The sequence below is a fragment of the Rutidosis leptorrhynchoides genome, chromosome 9 (genome assembly GCF_046630445.1).
Source record: "Rutidosis leptorrhynchoides isolate AG116_Rl617_1_P2 chromosome 9, CSIRO_AGI_Rlap_v1, whole genome shotgun sequence".
Taxonomy (NCBI): Eukaryota; Viridiplantae; Streptophyta; class Magnoliopsida; order Asterales; family Asteraceae; genus Rutidosis; species Rutidosis leptorrhynchoides.
The window spans coordinates 270,907,732-270,928,074 of NC_092341.1; positions in this window are offsets into that span (position 1 = coordinate 270,907,732).

The window sequence follows — 20,343 nt, forward strand, 5'->3', positions numbered from 1 at the left end:
TTGAGTGGAAAGGTTGTGAATGATAATAAGTATGTTTTCATGATGCATACGGGCTGAAAATTAGAGTTTTATCATCAGCGAATAATTTAGATAAACAATCATTTTATATGAATAGTACGAATGAAGCTAACATAGAAGAGTGAAATGAGTAAGTGTAGATTCATCTTATCATTTGACGTAGATATGATTGATTCCCAGATTTCAAGGCATTTGAAGAAAATCTTCGTAATAAGATTTGATTCTCCGGTAACCAAGGGAATTAGGATCCGCTTTAAATGCGATCGTCCATTTTAATTATTCTGTCAGAGATTTTCTTATAAATTCACCTCCTTCGTTTCCTTACAACTCACACCTTCTGTTGATGCATTTTATGCAAGTCCCTAGACATCTACCCACGTCCATTGCAGGTACAACAGTTTACAGGCCACCATGATCGCTCGTTATTATCCTATCCGTGTTTGTATGTGGTTACAGGAACTGCAGGAACGAGATTTGGATGTTTGACTATGTTAGACTAGGTCAGACGTACGAGTGAAGCCTCACTCGTACGGCTGACAGGCTCATACGCACGGTTGATGCTGAGCTAAGTCACAATTACAACTTAAATGAGAAGACACGAGTGAGTGATCACCCGTACGGCTGATGAAGCCAACTCGTACGTGTGATGGATGAATCGTACGGGTGAGTCAACAGCAGAGGTATATAAAGTCTTATGTTCTTCATTTTAGGTTAAGCCTCTCATTTGTTATACACACTCAGATCTGGTGAGCTCCTCCGATTCTCTCTCAACCCAAATCACCCAGGTGATGAATAATAGCTCTAGGTGTTGATCTAATCATACTTGATTTAGTTGTGGTTTGACTAAATTAATCCCAAAAAGTTTAACCTATTCACTAGAGGGTTTGATTCAGTTATTCCGTCATTGTGTGAGTTAAATCTGTTGATTTCTAAGTTCCTAGTCATGTTTCATCACCTTCTATTCTTTCCCCCTCAACTCATATTTTAAAGTATTCATCAATATGCTCCATCCAGTTCTGATTCTCGATAAACTTCTAACTTTTATATCGGCCATTCTTCTTTTTCATCTACCTCCGGAAGAATCTATTTACTTCTACTATACTCTTGGGTTTATAGTGTTTCTAGTTCTCCCGTGTCTTTATATTACTATATGCATCGATATATATGGTTTATAATTTCTGGTTTGTCGTTGGTCTTTATATCTTCCCTTATATTTCAAAGTCTCTGCTTCTGTCTTCTATAATCATTGTCATCCACAGTTAATGCTCTCTTTTATTTGCTGCAATTTATACCCCAATTTTTATTTCAGAGTTTTGTCCTTTCGTTTCTTCTTCTTGCGATTAAGCACCGCTTGTAATGGTCCAGAATTCGCAGATATGAATTTCGAAATGAACATTGTTAATGTTCTAGGAAGGAAATTGTGATGGCACGATCTTGACTTGTCAAATTACCAGAATACCTTGGAAAAGGCCGAATCATCAAGAAATATTTTCTTGATATTTTAGAGGTTAAATAGAATACAAGAGTCGTATAACATGGCACATGATGATGTTATGATCTGTGAATCATCACATTCCATTTAGAAACTCAGCATGACTTACTGTAATATAATCACGTTGATCAAGTGTCATTATATTATATTAACTCATGCTTCAGCTCCCAACACTACTTCAAAAATATTCCTATTTTAAACTTGAATGTTTCAGAATTTAGAAACTAAAATAGTTTCTTTTATGATGTAATACAGATAGCGCGAAGAGATAAATGATTTCAGATAAGAATAATTATGAAAATATCTTCAGAAAAATGGAGGATATTTATAATGAAAGATACGATGATATTTTAGAATTTCTAATATCAGAGGATGATGAAGAATATTGTCCGCAGGGGTTTAGAGTCAGGAGCAAGGTATTCGTTAATGACTTCAGCAGGTACTGAATCATTTGGATCCTTTGAAGTCAGGTTCAGTCTTTGTGATTTGTCCACAGCCTCCTTCATACTTTGTTCAATCCGTTTTCCTGTTTCAAAACTTCTCTTTTTCTGCGCTTTGCCAGTACACTTCTTCATTATCATCCAGCTTTTACCGTTTAAAGTCGTTTATAGTTTTTGCTGCCTCATCAGCATTTTCCATTTTCGAAGAACCAATTCGTAGTTCGAAGTGTTTTTCAGAAACTTCACATTCAAATTAAGTCCAGAAAATAGACGTTATATATACACATATAACTGTTGGCGTAGACATGCTGCGAGATTTCAAAATACTGATTGCTAATTCCCAATGATTCGTATGGAAATTCTCGTTACAAGATGCGAACGAGTAAATGATGGGGTTTCAATGAATAATTATAATGACTTTTTAGAGAGGCTAAAGTCAAAGGGTAATGAAGTTGTTGGTACATCTGCTAATAATGTGGTGGAATGTGAAAGGTTCCCCAGTAATGATGGTGTATATCTCAAGGTTATAATAAGGTTAGTCTGACTGAAAAGTCGAAGTTAACTTGCTGGAGTTGTGACAAAACTGGCTACTTTGAAAAGGAGTCGCAAAGTTATTTTTTGCTAATAAATGCCAAAGAATCTGACGCGGATACGTTGTTTAAACTTTTACTTTGGTTTAAAGAGTTTTTTGGGTACATAACTGTGGGTAACATGTGGTTGGATCATCATCTCGATTGCTCATCATTCGAAGTGTCTTCAGAAATTTTCGAAGGGTTTGAACACAGATTGTAATCGTTAACATACATTTGATGTTCTAACACAGTTTTGAAGTCAAAATATAGCTTTGAAAGATGTAGGAATCTAAAAGTGATGGTACCAGTTATATCTCGAATTTAATTCTGAGGTTTCAAAATCAAAATATGTAATTGAGTTTGAATGAGTATGGTTGTTTTGATTTCTATGAAAGAATGTATATTATTGTGAAAGTAGGAAGTATAGTTGATAATTTGCTTAATCTGATTCGAAGAATGTAACATATTAATTGTGAATATATATATATATATATATATATATATATATATATATATATATATATATATATATATATATATATATATATATATATATATATCTCAAGTATTACCTACCCGTTAAAAAAAAATTCACAATTAATATTTTGTACATAAGAATTTTTATTACAGTCTTTATGAAAATATATATGTATATATTCTCCTCAGATGTAACATAGATTTTAATGAGTTAATACTAAATTAAACTCATTTGATTTACGGTTGGAACTAGAATTGAATAATCCCTTGAAGGCTTTAGAGATTACATAAGTATTTCTTCAATAATATTGAAATTATGAATCAATACTTCGTTATTTGTTGAGATGTTATGTTGGTTTTCGTTAAATTCTTGTGAACTTCGCAAAGTACGAATGATGTTATTTGAAAAGTTTCGGTTACATCAATGATGGAGTGTAAAATCAAATATATACTTGATTTATTAGGAATTGGAATTTGTTGAATTGAGACAGAGATTGTAGTTAACGCTGGTTAAGTTGCGGCCGAAGGACGTACATTATTGCATATTTGTAATATGAATTAACCAATTAGTTAAGATTCATACACAATAGCTTAGCACGGAAAGATTTTTTTTTATTTCAATATATATATATATATATATATATATATATATATATATATATATATATATATATATATATATATAAAATATACATATAATTTCTTCAGAAGGAATGAGTTAATTCTTCATAAATCGTTGATACAATATACGCGTTATTGATTCGTAATGATGTCCACAGTGATTCTTGAACTGACGGAGTTTGTGGTGTTATAGGTGTTGTTGATTCTGATGTTCACAATTACAACCTAAATGAGAAGACACGAGTGAGTGATCACCCGTACGGCTGATGAAGCCAACTCGTACATGTGATGGATGAATCGTACAGGTGAGTCAACAGCAGAGGTATATAAAGTCTTATGTTCTTCATTTTGGGTTAAGCCTATCATTTGTTATACACACTCAGATCTGGTGAGCTCCTCCAATTCTATCTCAACTCAAATCACCCAGGTGGTGAATAATAGCTCTAGGTGTTGATCTAATCATACTTGATTTAGTTGTGGTTTGACTAAATTAATCCCAAAAAGTTTAACCTATTCACTAGAGGGTTTGATTCACTTATTCTGTAATTGTGTGAGTTAAATCTATTGATTTCTAAGTTCCTAGTCATGTTTCATCACCTTCTATTCTTTCCCCCTCAACTCATATTTTAAAGTATTCATCAATATGCTCCATCCAGTTCTGATTCTCGATATACTTCTAACTTTTATATCGGTCATTCTTCTTTTTCATCTACCGTCGGAAGAATCTATTTACTTCTACTATACTCTTGGGTTTATAGTGTTTCTAGTTCTCCCGTGTCTTTATATTGCTATATGCATCGATATATATGGTTTATAATTTCTGGTTTGTCGTTGGCCTTTATATCTTCCCTTATATTTCAAAGTCTCTGCTTCTGTCTTCTATAATTATTGTCATCCACAGTTAATGCTCTCTTTTATTTGCTGCAATTTATACCCCAATTTCTATTTCGGAGTTTTGTCCTTTCGTTTCTTCCTCTTGCGATTAAGCGCCGCTTGTAATGGTCTAGAATTCGCAGATATGAATTTCGGAATGAACATTGTTAATGTTCTAGGAAGGAAATTGTGATGGCACGATCTTGACTTGTCAAATTGCCAGAATACCTTGAAACTCACCATACTGTATTTTGTAGTAAAAATACATAGAACGACATTGAACAAGTATAGGGTTGGCCTCGGATTCACGAACCTATAACAATTGTATATCTATTAATACATATAATGTAAATCACAAACTTTCATTTATTAATATATATTATTTATATGTTTATAGTTATATAGAATTTATACTAAATTCCATTTTACAACGTATACTTATATTATATCTTAAATTATATATATATATAAATATATATATATATATATATATATATATATATATATATATATATATATTGATTTTGTGTGTATAGATTTATAATGATTAATATTTATATATATTTAGTTATATTAATATATCCATATACATATATATGCAATTAGTGTTTCATTTATGAAATATCATTAGTTTGTAATTATTAAATATTACTATAATCCTAATATATGTAATAAGTATATATAATGTACCAAAGATTTATTTGTTAAAATGATAATTTAGATAATAATGATCTACTACTAATAATAATAATATTAATTAATATTAAAACTTAGTAATAAATCAAATTATATCATTATCATTATCATGTTTATATCTTAACCCTTTTCTAATTTCATCTGAATTTCATAATATTATCTTTTATCAATACTTATAATTATAATTATGTTTATATTATACTATAAACTAAATCATACTTATTATTATATTTTATCAATTTATACTTAAACATATTCATAATCATAACCATATTCTTTTTCGTACATATTTATACATATGAATATATTTGTATGTAATCAAAATTTAAGTTGTATTAATAACATTTGTATTAATAATACTTAATTATATATATCAATAAGGATAATAATAATAATAATAATTATATCAATAATTCAATTACATCACAAAGTAATTATAATTAAATCATAATCCTAGCAAAGTTTTAATCAATTAATCATAATAATAATAATAATAATAATAAAATAAAAATAAAAAAATGGTTACTACCTTAAAAGCTCCAAAAAAATATCAAACCGCCCAAGCCGGGACTCGAACTCGTGACCTCTCGAACACAGCTAAACACCCATGACCATCATTCCATTTCTGTTTTTCTATTATTAACCTTAACCGAAATTTATATAACTAGTATTATTTTCTATTTTCTTTTTCTTTCTTCTTCAAGATACCAAATTGTCTGTAAATCCTTATCACAATATTTGAGTTGGTCTTTGGATTTACACATAAAACAGAAAACGGTTTATTGAGATTGAATTGGGTTATCAGAACAGAAAGGGAAAAGAAGAAAAAAAATTTAAATGGTTGCTGCAGTAAAAAAAATTCGCAAAGAACATTTATAAACTCAATTTGCATTTTAAAAATCTAGGCATCCTCAGATTATATTTATAATATGAAAAAGATTTTAAATCATGTTTAGAAACTTTAGAAATTATCAATTCAACCTAAAACAAAACACAGTGGACGAATTCGAAGATTAAAGAATCGTTTGACTTTTGAACTTTAAATTTGACTTCGAAAATTGAAACTCAATAGATTGAATTGGAATCTGGGATTTTGGAGATCGTTTGAATGAAATATTCATAACAACTTCGCATTTATAGATTTTTAAATGCAGCTCGAATTCAAATTTTTGACTCATACTAACAAGAACAGAGGTATATCGATATATAAAAGAAAATGTAACTAAATTTATAATTAAAACCTGTTTAAAATTAGTTGTAATTGATAAAGATATAGAAGAACTTTAATGTGTCGTTAATATTAGAGCTGCTAGATTTATATATCCTGTTGTGATGTATCGACCTGCAATCAGTCACGAGAAAAGAAAAAAAATATAACAGACATTAAATAAAAAGTTGATAATTACTTTTAACAGAATTTGGACTCTTTTGGCCAGCTGGTTTCGATAATTTAACAAAATGCAGAGATAGGAATCAATTTAAAATAGTAGAGAATTAAAGTGATATGGATAGGAACGTTTCTTGTTACCTGTCTCTGTTTTTGAATTTAATTAATATTTATAACTAAAATAATAATTAATAATACTAATTAATAATACAACTAATAACCATACAAATGATAGTAATTATATTATAAGTGTTAAAAATGAAAAGATGAATTATTTTCTAATAATAATATCTAAAATATTAATGATATTAATAATAATAATAATATTGATAAAGATAATAATATATTAATACTGTTAATAATATTAATGATGATTTCAATAATAATAATCTGATTAATAACATTAATAATAATAATACCAATTCTAATAATATAGATATTATTAAATGATAGTAATAATAATAATAATCTAATAATTTACACATATTTGGTTTCATATTTATCCTACTATTATTAATAATGATATTAATATCAATATATTTTTTATAATACTAAAAGTAATTATAATAACTATATTTTAACTTGTAATTTCTATTAACATTATAATTTATTAATTAGATAATATTTAATAATTATAACATATGTTACATGATATTATTTATTGGATATTTAATTTACAATATAATAATTATTGATAATAACCATATATATATATATATATATATATGTATATATATATATATATGTATATATATATATATATATGTATATATATATTAGTAACATAATCATTCTATTTATTATTTTTTTATTTTTAATTCTAATTGACTAAAATATTTTATTAATTCAAAATATTATATTTATATTTATATTTATATATATATTCACATATTTGTTATACACAATGGTTCGTGAATCGTCGGGAATAGTCGAAGGACAAATGAATTCATGTAAACAGTTTATTTTTTTTGAGAATCAATATTACAGACTTTGCTTATGGTGTCGAAATCATATAGAGAGTAAGGTTTAAATTTGGTTGGAAATTTCTGGGTTGTCACAGTACCTACCCGTTAAAGAAATTTCGTCCTGAAATTTGAGTGGGATGGTCATGAATAATAATAAGTATGTTTTCATGACTCATATAAGCTGATAAATAGAGTTTCATTACCATTGAGTAATAAGGATGAAATAATTCGATTATTCGAAGAGTACGAATGAAGCTATCACAAAAGAGTGAAAATGAGTAAATGAAGATTTGACTTAACTGGTGACGTGGTCACGGTTGATTTTCGGAATTCAAGAGATTTAGAGAAAATATTCGTATAAGATTTTATTCTTCTGGAATTAAGGAAATTAGGATCCGCTTTGATTAAATGCGATATCCTATTACGATTGCTCTGTCGGATATTTCACTATAAATCTACTCTCTTCGTTTCCTTATTTTCACAACTTCTCATCTTTTATATACTTCAATTCATATTTCCTTTCTATTTTGGAGTTCCATACTTTTGTCTTCTCTTCCCGACTTTAAGTCAAACTAATAATGGTCCAGAATTAGTAGATATGAATTTTGGAATAAACAGAGTTAATGTTCTAAGAAAGAAATGGTAATAGCACAATCTTGATTGGTTAAATTACCAGAATTAAAAAGAACAGATGGAACTATCAGGAAGATATGTTCTTGATATGTGTAAAGATTTGGTAGAATGTAAGAGTCGTGTGACATGGCACATGATGACGTTATAATCTGTGAATCATCATGTTCCATTAGAAACTCAGCATGACTTACTGTAATATAATCACGTTGATCAAGTGTCATTATATTATACTAACTCATGCTTCAGTCCCCAACACTACTTCAAAAACATTTATAATTTAAATTTGAATTTTTCAGAATTTAGAAGCTAAAACAGTTTCCTTTCTGATGTAATATAGATAGAACGAAGAGATGAATAATTTCGGACAAGAATATTTATGAAAATATCCTCAAAAATATCGAAGATATTTATGATGATATTTTGGAATTTCTAAGATCGAAGGTTGATGAAGAAAGATTTTTCCACAAGATTTAACATGAGTATGGAGCAAGATATTTTCTAAAGATTTCACCGAATATAGAATCATCTGGATTCTTTGAATATAGGGTTTGTGATGTTTTAGCAGAGTAGTATATAAAATAGCTTATATTTTTGCTAGGAAAATACTATTAAATACGATACAATTTTACACAAGATATTTATTTATTTATAGAATGGATATACTTAAACCTTGCTACAACACTTATAGGCAGTGTACCTAATCGTACAGTAGTGTAGTTTTTAGTAAGTCCGGTTCGTTCCACGGGGAATCTTTTTAAACAAAGCTTAACGCTATATTAGTTTACTTTTATAAAAATACAAATATATATATATAAGTAATATTATTATTATAAAGGGGGGTTTTTACCGTTTAATGACCGGTTTGTCGATTTTAAAACTTTAGTCGCAGTTAAAACCAAATGTAAAATATTAAAAATAAATACAAGACTTAAATTAAATCATAAAGTAAATAACGATAATGAAATTGCGAATAATAAAAGTGCGATAAAATAAACTTGCGATAATTAAAAAGTACGATAATTAAAAGTGCAATTAAATACAATAACAATAAAAATGCGATAATTAGAAGTGCAATTAAATATAAAATAAAGGAAATTAAATATGAAATAAAAGAATTATGCTTATTTAAACTTCCGTAATCATGATGTTTGATGTGTTGATTTTAGTTTTATGCCCATGGGTTAATTGTCCTGGATTATTTAATATGTCCGTCTGGTTTTTGTCCATAACAGTCCATCAGTCATAAATATAAAGTGCGAGTGTCCTCGTCAAATTATTCTTATACCCGAAGTTAAATATTCCAACTAATTGAGGACTTAAACTGTAACAAGATTTTAATACTTTGTTTAATAATTACACCAGGATGTCGACTGAGTGTAACCCAAGGTTTTAATATTTTGTTATCAATTATACCAAGTGTCCTTGTACATAATTTCACCCCTGTTTTAATTATTCTAGTGGTTATTAATCAATTCCCGTGTCCGGGTAAATGAACGATTATTCGTACATATAAATACCCCGCCCATCGTGTCCGATTGAGTGTATATGGTAATTTATAGGGACACCCAATTGTAAATCTTTATATTAACATTAACAAACTATCATTTAGTTAAACAAATATAAAGCCCATTAATAGCCCATAGTCTAATTTCCACAAGTGTCGTTCTTTTGTCCAAACCCCAATTATGGTACAAAGCCCAATTACCCAATTTTAGTAATTAGCCCAACATCATGATTACTTCGTTTTAAATAAGCATAATAATAACTTAGCTACGAGACATTAATGTAAAAAGGTTGAACATAACTTACAATGATTAAAAATAGCGTAGTGTTACACGGACAGAATTTCGACTTACACCCTTACAACATTCGCTAACATACCCTTATTATTAGAATTATAATTAAAATTAAAATATAAATTAAAAATATATATATATATTTTACGTATGAATGAGGAGAAGAAGAAAAAGATGATGAAAAAATGCTCAGAATTCGGTTGGCTTTATAGGGAGTTTCAAAACTTGGGGCTCCGCGACTCGCGGCATTTTTGCCTTCAAACTCTGCGAGTCGCGGAGTTTGAAATTACAGCTCAGAGGAGTTTGGCTCTTTGTTTACCGACGGTTTTAAATAAATATAATATATTAAATAATTATAAGAATTATTTAAATATTATATTATATTTATGTGCATAGTTAACTTGTAATTTTTAGTCCGTTGCGTCGAGCGTTGAGAGTTGACTCTGGTCCCGGTTCCGGATTTTCGAACGTCCTTGCGTACAATTTAATATCTTGTACTTTGCGTTTTGAATCTTGTACTCTTGTAATTTCGAGACGTTTCTTATCAATAATTGGAACCTCTTTGATTGTCTTTTGTACTTTTGAGCTTTTTGGTCGTTTGCGTCTTCAATTCGTCAAATCTGTCTTTTGTCTTCACCTTTTATTATTTAAACGAATATCACTTGTAAATAGAACAATTGCAACTAAAAGCTTGTCTTTCTTGAGGAATAATGCTATGAAATATATGTTCGTTTTTAGCATTATCAGTTTGGTTCTTGTATTTGTCCTCGGTCTCCTTCATGGTTTACTTAATTCGTTTTCCAGTTCTAGATTTTCCATTGAGTGTTTCCAACACTCGGTTGTCCACAATTAGTATATAGTATAATATAATTTGAAATAGAAGGCTAGGATTAGTTGTTATAAGATTAGATGATCTATTTTTGTGTTTGTTATTATATATAGTAGAGATTAGTAGGATGATAAAAAAAATACGTAAACAGTTTGAATTTTAAATTATAAATTAAGCACACCTGAATTATACTATATCGATTACTTTCATTAATTTAACATGAAACTATCTTAATTAATTTGAGAATATTAAGCACACAACAAATAATCTAAAAACACTTAGAATATGTGGATACTTCAAATTATAGAGATGTAAAATACTACGACGAGGTCATGAGCGTATTATTTCAAAAATGGATTTTTCGAACGGGATAGAGCTATATAGGGCCCGTTATTTAGTGTTTTTTTAACGATGTCCGTTTCGCATATAGTTAGTCCCGTTGGGTTCGTGAGATTTTTTTGAGTTGAACGGTGGCCTCGGAAAAATTTAACTCGCACCGAGCAAGAAGATGGGGACCGTTATAAATTCGGGTGGAGTAAGTTTTTTTATTTTAATAAAATTATATATTTACACTTTTTACCCCTGAAAAAGTGTAAAGTTGAGGGGCATTAAACTTTTGACTGTTAAGGCAGTCTTCAGTTTTCACTGTTTCATCAGCTTTTTCAAAACTTTGGAATATTGATTCGTAAACTGGGTGCTTTTCATAATTTCGGAATGGAACATCATAATTCTGAGAGATAATTGTTATATGTATACATATAACTGTTGTTGTAGACATGCTGAAAGACTTCAAAATACTGATTGCTGATTCTCGGTAATTGGTATAACAATTCTTGTTATAAGATGCGGGTGAGTATATGATAGGGTTTTAATGAACATATATAATGGTTCTTCAGAAAGTCAGAGATCAATGAAGTTGCTGTTAAGTTTACTGCTTTTATGGCGAAATATATATATATATGGTTCTTCGGTAACGATGACGAAAGCAAAGTTATATATCAAGGTTATGAAAAGTCGAAATTGATTTACTGAAGCTGTGACAAAGTTGTCTACTTTGAAAGGGATTACTAAGTTATTTTGGGTAATAATAACCCTAAAGGAATTAACACAGATACGTATTAAACGTTTACTAAAGTTCCGAGTGTTTTCAAGTGCATAGCTATATGCATCAACCTCTTCTTACATAGATGAAGTGCGGTTGATTCATCCTCTCAATTGAGGTGCTTTCAAAAATCATGAAAGGTTTGAACGCAGATTGTAATCGTTAAGATACAAATGAGGTTTAAGATGAAATCAAGTGGCAAACTTGAAGAATTGTTTAGTTTCATATGTTATAATCAATATTTTAATTCATTTTAATTGTCCAATGTTGGTAGTCCTCAGTTGATAGTCCACATTTAGCAATTCAATAATTCATATATAATATTCGAATTAATTAATAAGTATCGTGACCCGTGTACATGTCTCAGACTCGATCACAACTCAAAGTATATATATTATTTGAGAATCAACCTCAACCCTTTATAGCTTACTCCAGCATTACTGCATATAGAGTGTCTATGGTTATTCCAAATAATATATATAGATGCGTCGATATGATATGTCAAAACCTTGTATACGTGTCCCGATATTTAAAGTGCGTAAAATAAATAACAGAAATTAAATGACGGTAAATAAAATGCGTAAAGTAAATAACAGAAATTAAATGATGATAAATAAAATTGCGATAATTAAATTGCGATAAATAAAATGTAATCAGTTAGCTAGGAACAGTTAGCTATGATCTTGTTAGCGTGGTTTCTTAACAAAATTTCATATTGTTAATTAGTCTGTTTCTAATCAATTTTTATTGTGTCCATTATTTATTCATTATGCCACTTGTTAGATTCTGATAGGCCAAAATCTAAATATGAAATTGAATTTGAATGAAAATAGTTATTCTTTTGTGAACGGATACGTATATCGGTGGTTGTAAATAGGATAGTAAATGATCGTTGAATCAAATTCGAAGAATGTACAGTGTAACTTATTAATGTGAAATCTAAATATTCCTCGGGTATTACTACCCGTTAAAATATTTTCACCATTAACAGTTTGTACAATAGAATTTTTTTTAATTACAACCTTTATGAAAACATATATACATGTATATTTTCTTCAGATGTAATCATGGATTTAATGAGTTAATATGATATTAATCTCATTTGATTTACCATTAGAACTAGAATATATAATCTTTAAAACATTAGAGATTACATAATCGCCATGTCGAACGAGGATAGATAATGTAGAACGATACGTAGAACGAAGATCATTCTTGGGGTACCGACTGTGAGTTTGAGGCGTGTAGTGTTGAGGCTTGTGCTGCGGATGTTGTTGTTGGTGGTACTGGTGTTGCCGGTGCTGTTGTTGAAGCTGGTAGGTTTTGCACCACGTTTCCAAATTGATTACTCGAGCGCGAAGCTCGTTGACTTCTTCCATTATTCCGGGATGATTGTCGGTCAGAACGAGCGGCTGAATAAGGTTTAGAATTTTGGATAGAATATAATCGTGACGAGCTACCCTGGAAATGAGGCTGAAAATGGTGTTTCGGATAGGTTCGTCGGTAAGTGCTTCAGGTTCTTCGCCAAGAGGGCAATGTGGTGGATGGAAGGGATCGCTTCTTCTTGTCTCTAATGATTAAGTAGACTACGAACTCATTAGATGAATTGGGGATGGATGATTGGTTGATTCATTCTGGTGACACTGCTTTCGGAGCTTAGGTGAAACTCCATATCGGAATAGCTGTCAGAATCCGAGGAATTCGAGCTGGTTGAGGGATTCATCTTGTACGATCAGATGAAGGATTTTTGATAAGAAATAGATTATAGGATTTAGATTAGTACCCTGCAATACATAATTTACATATGCATATATAATACTAAAATCCCATAAGTTACGGAGGAATCTACGGAAGCTATCGGGTAAAGTCTATAGTAACAGATACGCTAAGATATGAATTTGTCTATACACTATCTATGCAATAAAGGCAGTAAGACGTGTCTAGACTTTAAGGATGATAAGCAAATAATTTTCAACACTAAATGATAAGTAAAACTTTTGACATGCAGACACGGTCGAAGTCCAGACTCACTAATGCATCTAAACAACTATCAGTTAGACACACTAATGCAAGACCTGGTTCACTAGGACCACCGCTCTGATACCAACTTTCATGACCCGTCCTAATCCATCTGGACGAATACATTACAATTGATTACATCGCGAGGTACTAGACCTCTATATGATACATTTTACAAACATTGCATTCGTTTTTAAAAGACAAACGTTCATTACATCGAAAGTTGACGGCATGCATACCATTTCATAATATATCCAACTATAATTGACTTAATAATAATCTTGATGAACTCAACGACTCGAATGCAACATCTTTTGAAATATGTCATGAATGACTCCAAGTAATATCTTTAAAATGAGCAAATGCACATCGGAAGATTTCTTTCATACCTGAGAATAAACATGCTTTAAAGTGTCAATTAAAAGGTTGGTGAGTTCATTAGTTTATCATAATCATTCATTTTTATCATTTTAATAGACCACAAGAATTTCATTTCCAGTTCTCATAAATATACGTCCCATGCATAGAGACAAAAATCATTCATATGGTGAACACCTGGTAACCGACATTAACAAGATGCATATAAGAATATCCCCAATCATTCCGGGAAATCCTTCGGACATGATAAAAACAACATCGAATTACTAAAGCATCCGGTACTTTGGATGGGGTTCGTTAGGCCCAATAGATCTATCTTTAGGATTCGCGTCAATTAGTAGATCGGTTTACTAATTCTTAGGTTACCAAGAAAAAGGGGCATATTCGGCTTCGATCTTTCACCCATATAATGTAGTTTCAATTACTTTTGTCTATTTCGTAAAACATTTATAAAAATTGCGCATGTATTCTCAGCCCAAAAAATATAAAGGGTAAAAAGGCAAATGAAACTCACCATACTGTATTTTGTAGTAAAAATACATAGAACGACATTGAACAAGTATAGGGTTGACCTCGGATTCACGAACCTATAACAATTGTATATCTATTAATACATATAATGTAAATCACAAACTTTCATTTATTAATATATATTATTTATATGTTTATAGTTATATAGAATTTATACTAAATTCCATTTTAAAACGTATACTTATATTATATCTTAAATTATATTCTATAGATATATATATATATATATATATATATATATATATATATATATATATATATATATATATATATATATATATATATATATATATATATTGATTTTGTGTATATAGATTTATAATGATTAATATTTATATATATTTAGTTATATTAATATATCTATATACATATATATGCAATTAGTGTTTCATTTATGAAATATCATTAGTTTGTTATATTAAATATTACTATAATCCTAATATATGTAATAAGTATATATAATGTACCAAAGATTTATTTGTTAAAATGATAGTTTAGATAATAATGATCTACTACTACTAATAATAATATTAATTAATGGTAAAACTTAGTAATAAATCGAATTATATCATTATCATTATCATGTTATATCTTAACCCTTTTCTAATTTCATCTGAATTTCATAATATTATCTTTTATCAATACTTATAATTATACTTATGTTTATATTATACTATAAACTAAATCATACTTATTATTATATTTTATCAATTTATACTTAAACATATTCGTAATCATAACCATATTCATTTTCGTACATATTTATACATATGAATATATTTGTATGTAATTAAAATTTAAGTTGTATTAATAACATTTGTATTAATAATACTTAATTATATATATCAATAAGGATAATAATAATAATTATATCAATAATTCAATTACATCACAAAGTAATTATAATTAAATCATAATCCTAGCAAAGTTTTAATCAATTAATCATAATAATAAGAATAATAATAATAATAATAATAATAATAATAATAATAATAATAATAATAATAATAATAATAATAATAATAATAAATAAGCTTATAATTTATAAAACTCATTTTTGGATCCCCGTTTATTATTAAAATCACATAAGTTCCTTTTAACTCGTTTTAATTATCGATCGAATGACAATTGAGCTTTACCTTCATTTACTAAATAGATTCAAAATCACAAAATATATATTTAATATACTTTATTTATATACATAGATATGTTTTAAATAATTATAATAATATCATATTTTTATTATCATAACCATATTCATTTTCGTACATATTTATACATATGAATATATTTGTATGTAATCAAAATTTAAGTTATATTAATAACATTTGTATTAATAATACTTAATTATATATATCAATAAGGATAATAATAATAATTATATCAATAATTTAATTACATCACAAAGTAATTATAATTAAATCATAATCCTAGCAAAGTTTTAATCAATTAATCATAATAATAATAAGAATAATAATAATAATAATAATAATAATAATAATAATAATAATAATAATAATAATAATAATAATAATAATAATAATAATAATAATAATAAATAAAAAATGGTTACTACCTTAAAAGCTCCAAAAAAAATATCAAACCGCCCAAGCCGGGACTCGAACTCGCGACCTCTCGAACATAGCTAAACACCCATGACCATCGTTCCATTTCTGTTTTTCTATTATTAACCTTAACCGAAATTTATATAACTCGTATTATTTTCTATTTTCTTTTTCTTTCTTCTTCAAGATACCAAATTGTCTGTAAATCCTTATCACGATATTTGAGTTGGTCTTCGGATTTACACATAAAACAGAAAATGGTTTATTGAGATTGAATTGGGTTATCAGAACAGAAAGGGAAAAGAAGAAAAAAAAATTAAATGGTTGCTGCAGTAAAAAAAATTCGCGAAGAACATTTATAAACTCATTTCGCATTTTAAAAATCTAGGCATCCTCAGATTATATTTATAATATGAAAAAGATTTTAAATCATGTTTAGAAACTTTAGAAATTATCAATTCAACCTAAAACAAAACACAGTGGACGAATTCGAAGATTAAAGAATCGTTTGACTTTTGAACTTTAAATTTGACTTTGAAAATTGAAACTCAATAGATTGAATTGGAATCTGGGATTTTGGAGATCGTTTGAATGAAATATTCATAACAACTTCGCATTTATAGATTTTTAAATGCAGCTTGAATTCAAATTTTTGACTCATACTAACAAGAACAGAGGTATATAGATATATAAAAGAAAATGTAAATAAATTTATAATTAAAACCTGTTTAAAATTAGTTGTAGTTGATAAAGATAAAGAAGAATTTTAATGTGTCGTTAATATTAGAGCTGCTAGATTTATATATCCTGTTGTGATGTATCGACCTGCAATCAGTCACGAGAAAAGAAAAAAATATAACAGAAATTAAATAAAAAGTTGATAATTACTTTTAACAGAATTTGGACTCTTTTGGCCAACTGGTTTCGATAATTTAATAAAATGCAGAGATAGGAATCAATTTAAAATAGTAGAGAATTAAAGTGATAGGGATAGGAACGTTTCTTGTTACCTGTCTCTGTTTTTGAATTTAATTAATATTTATAACTAAAATTATAATTAATAATACTAATTAATAATACAACTAATAACTATACAAATGATAGTAATTATATTATAAGTGTTAAAAATGAAAAGATGAATTATTTTCTAATAATAATATCTAAAATATAAATGATATTAATAATAATAATAATAATATTGATAAAGATAATAATATATTAATACTGTTAATAATATTAATGATGATTTCAATAATAATAATCTGATTAATAACATTAATAATAATAATACCAATTCTAATAATATAGATATTATTAAATGATAGTAATAATAATAATAATCTAATAATTTACACATATTTGGTTTCATATTTATCCTACTATTATTAATACTGATATTAATATTAATATTTTTTTATAATACTAAAAGTAATTATAATAGCTATATTTTAACTTGTAATTTCTATTAATATTATAATTTATTAATTAGATAATATTTAATAATTATAACATATGTTACATGATATTATTTATTGGATATTTAATTTACAATATAATAATTATTGATAATAACCATATATATATATATATATATATATATATATATATATATATATATATATATATATATATATATATATATATATATATATATATATATATATATATATATATATATATATATATTAGTAACATAATCATTCTATTTATTATTTTTATATTTTTAATTCTAATTGACTAAAATATTTTATTAATTTAAAATATTATATTTATATTTATATTTATATATATATTCACATATTTGTTATACACAATGGTTCATGAATCGTCGAGAATAGTCGAAGGATAAATGAATTCATGTAAACAGTTTAATTTTTTTTTTGAGAATCAATATTACAGACTTTGCTTATCGTGTCGAAGTCATATAGAGAGTAAGGTTTAAATTTGGTCGGAAATTTCCGGGTTGTCACAGGGACCGTCCAAATTATGCTCGTACTATGATTAGGATCTCCACTACGACAACTCTTAAAGAAAATGTGAGAGTGGCTATTCCTAGGATTGAAGGTGGGAGAAAGTTATTTGTAATGTCAAAGTGGAGTACGAGTGGGAACCCCTTAGGTGTACATGTTGTGCAATTTTTGGACATTACGATATTCAATGCCCCAAATTGATTGATCAACATGTTCATCAGCTTGTGTCTATTGCTTAAACTGAACCCAAAATGATGAGTTTGAAGTGGTAAATAGGAATAAATCCAATGCTACAGGGGGTGGGAAACAAGTGCAACATATAGATGGGTTTGCCATGCGAAAGAAAATGAAGCAAATAAGTCTATGGACCTATATTAAAGGAAAAAGTGGTCGTAGCAGGCGCAATCGCTAGTGTTGGTGCAACTAGTAATGTAAAGGTGGATAATACTTTCGAGGCTCTAGATGAATTGGATGATAACATTGGGTAGGGGGAAAATGCTCAATATTGAAGGGACTCAAATAAGAGAATCTTAGTAGATTAGGAAAGTGATGTTGAAGAAAATGTAGATGAAACTGCATAATTAATAGGCATGACCGATGAAATCGGTTGGTATTAATACTCCTGATTGGAAGGCCCTAGTTGTTCTATGTTTTGATCTAGGGATGTCGTAGGTTGTTTTTAGTTTCGCTAATCATGTTTTTGGTTCTATGTTTTGATCTAGGGATGTCGTAGGTTGTTTTTGGTTTCGCTAATCATGTTTTTGGTTTGTAGGTTCTAGCTTGGTTTGTGGTTGTTTGTGATGCCGCAACGTGCGTTTGTGGTCGTTGTTTTTATTTGTACTTTTTATTATTTTTTAAATAATATTTACCTGGTAAAATCATTTAATCCAAAAAAAAATTGTTGATTTTGTTGTAGTCTTGTAGGTGTTGTTAGCATTAAAAGTTTGTTATTGTTGATGGTGTTGATGATAATAAAATTTTTAGTTGTTAAAAGTTTAAAATATGTGGTTAATTAAATCCGAATAAATAGTCTTCTTAGAATTAGAACTGAACTTTTTAAAAAAAAAGTAAGGTACATATTTATGTTTGAAATATGAAGTTTTGGTTTTGTATTTATAACATTGTTAAGTATATTTACATCCATCCAATATTTACTTTATTTTAGAGTATTTTTTTACGATTAGATGTTGATGAAACAGTATAATGACCTCTTCAAACACAGACCGGATAATACTACTAGTATTAACCACATTCTAAATTCAAGTGGGTTTTCTTTACTTTGATTGGTCCACGTGTCTCTCTCCAACTCACAAACTCATACTATTCACCATTGGGCACTTGGGTTTCTTAAAAAAAAAAAACTGAATTACATGGCGTGAAGAATACTTCTTCTATCATAACTGCGAGGCTGCGATGCCTCCTGTATGACAACCCATACTTCTTCAATCATCTCACCTTCTACTCCCTTCAATTCTCAGCAACTCCACAGATCAAATCCACGATATTTCTCTCATCCGTTGACACCCATCAAAGAGGTTCATTTTTCTGATTTTTTCAATTAAATTTTCATTACCATTAACCTACTAACATGTAATCTGGCCCAAAATTAGGGTTTGTGACCAGGTATGTAACACCCCAACTCGGCATGGAATTGAACGGTGTTAATTCTTAATAATTCAACACTAATACTATTTAGTCTTAAAATACAAATAATTGAATGAGTCGAAAAACAACTATAATTTCCATTACAAATATAACTAAAGCATAATCTTTAAGGTCATCTAAGTCACACTCTCAGTCCCCGAATCAACTCTGGTTACCTGCCGTAGAAGAAAGAAAAAAAAAATACGGCTGAGCCAATTGCCCAGTGAACGGATAATATATTAAAGTTTAAAAATATTTTCATCTTTAAACCCATATAGTTGTGACACAAAATATATTTTCTAATAAGACCTTAAAATTCGTATTTTCATATCAAC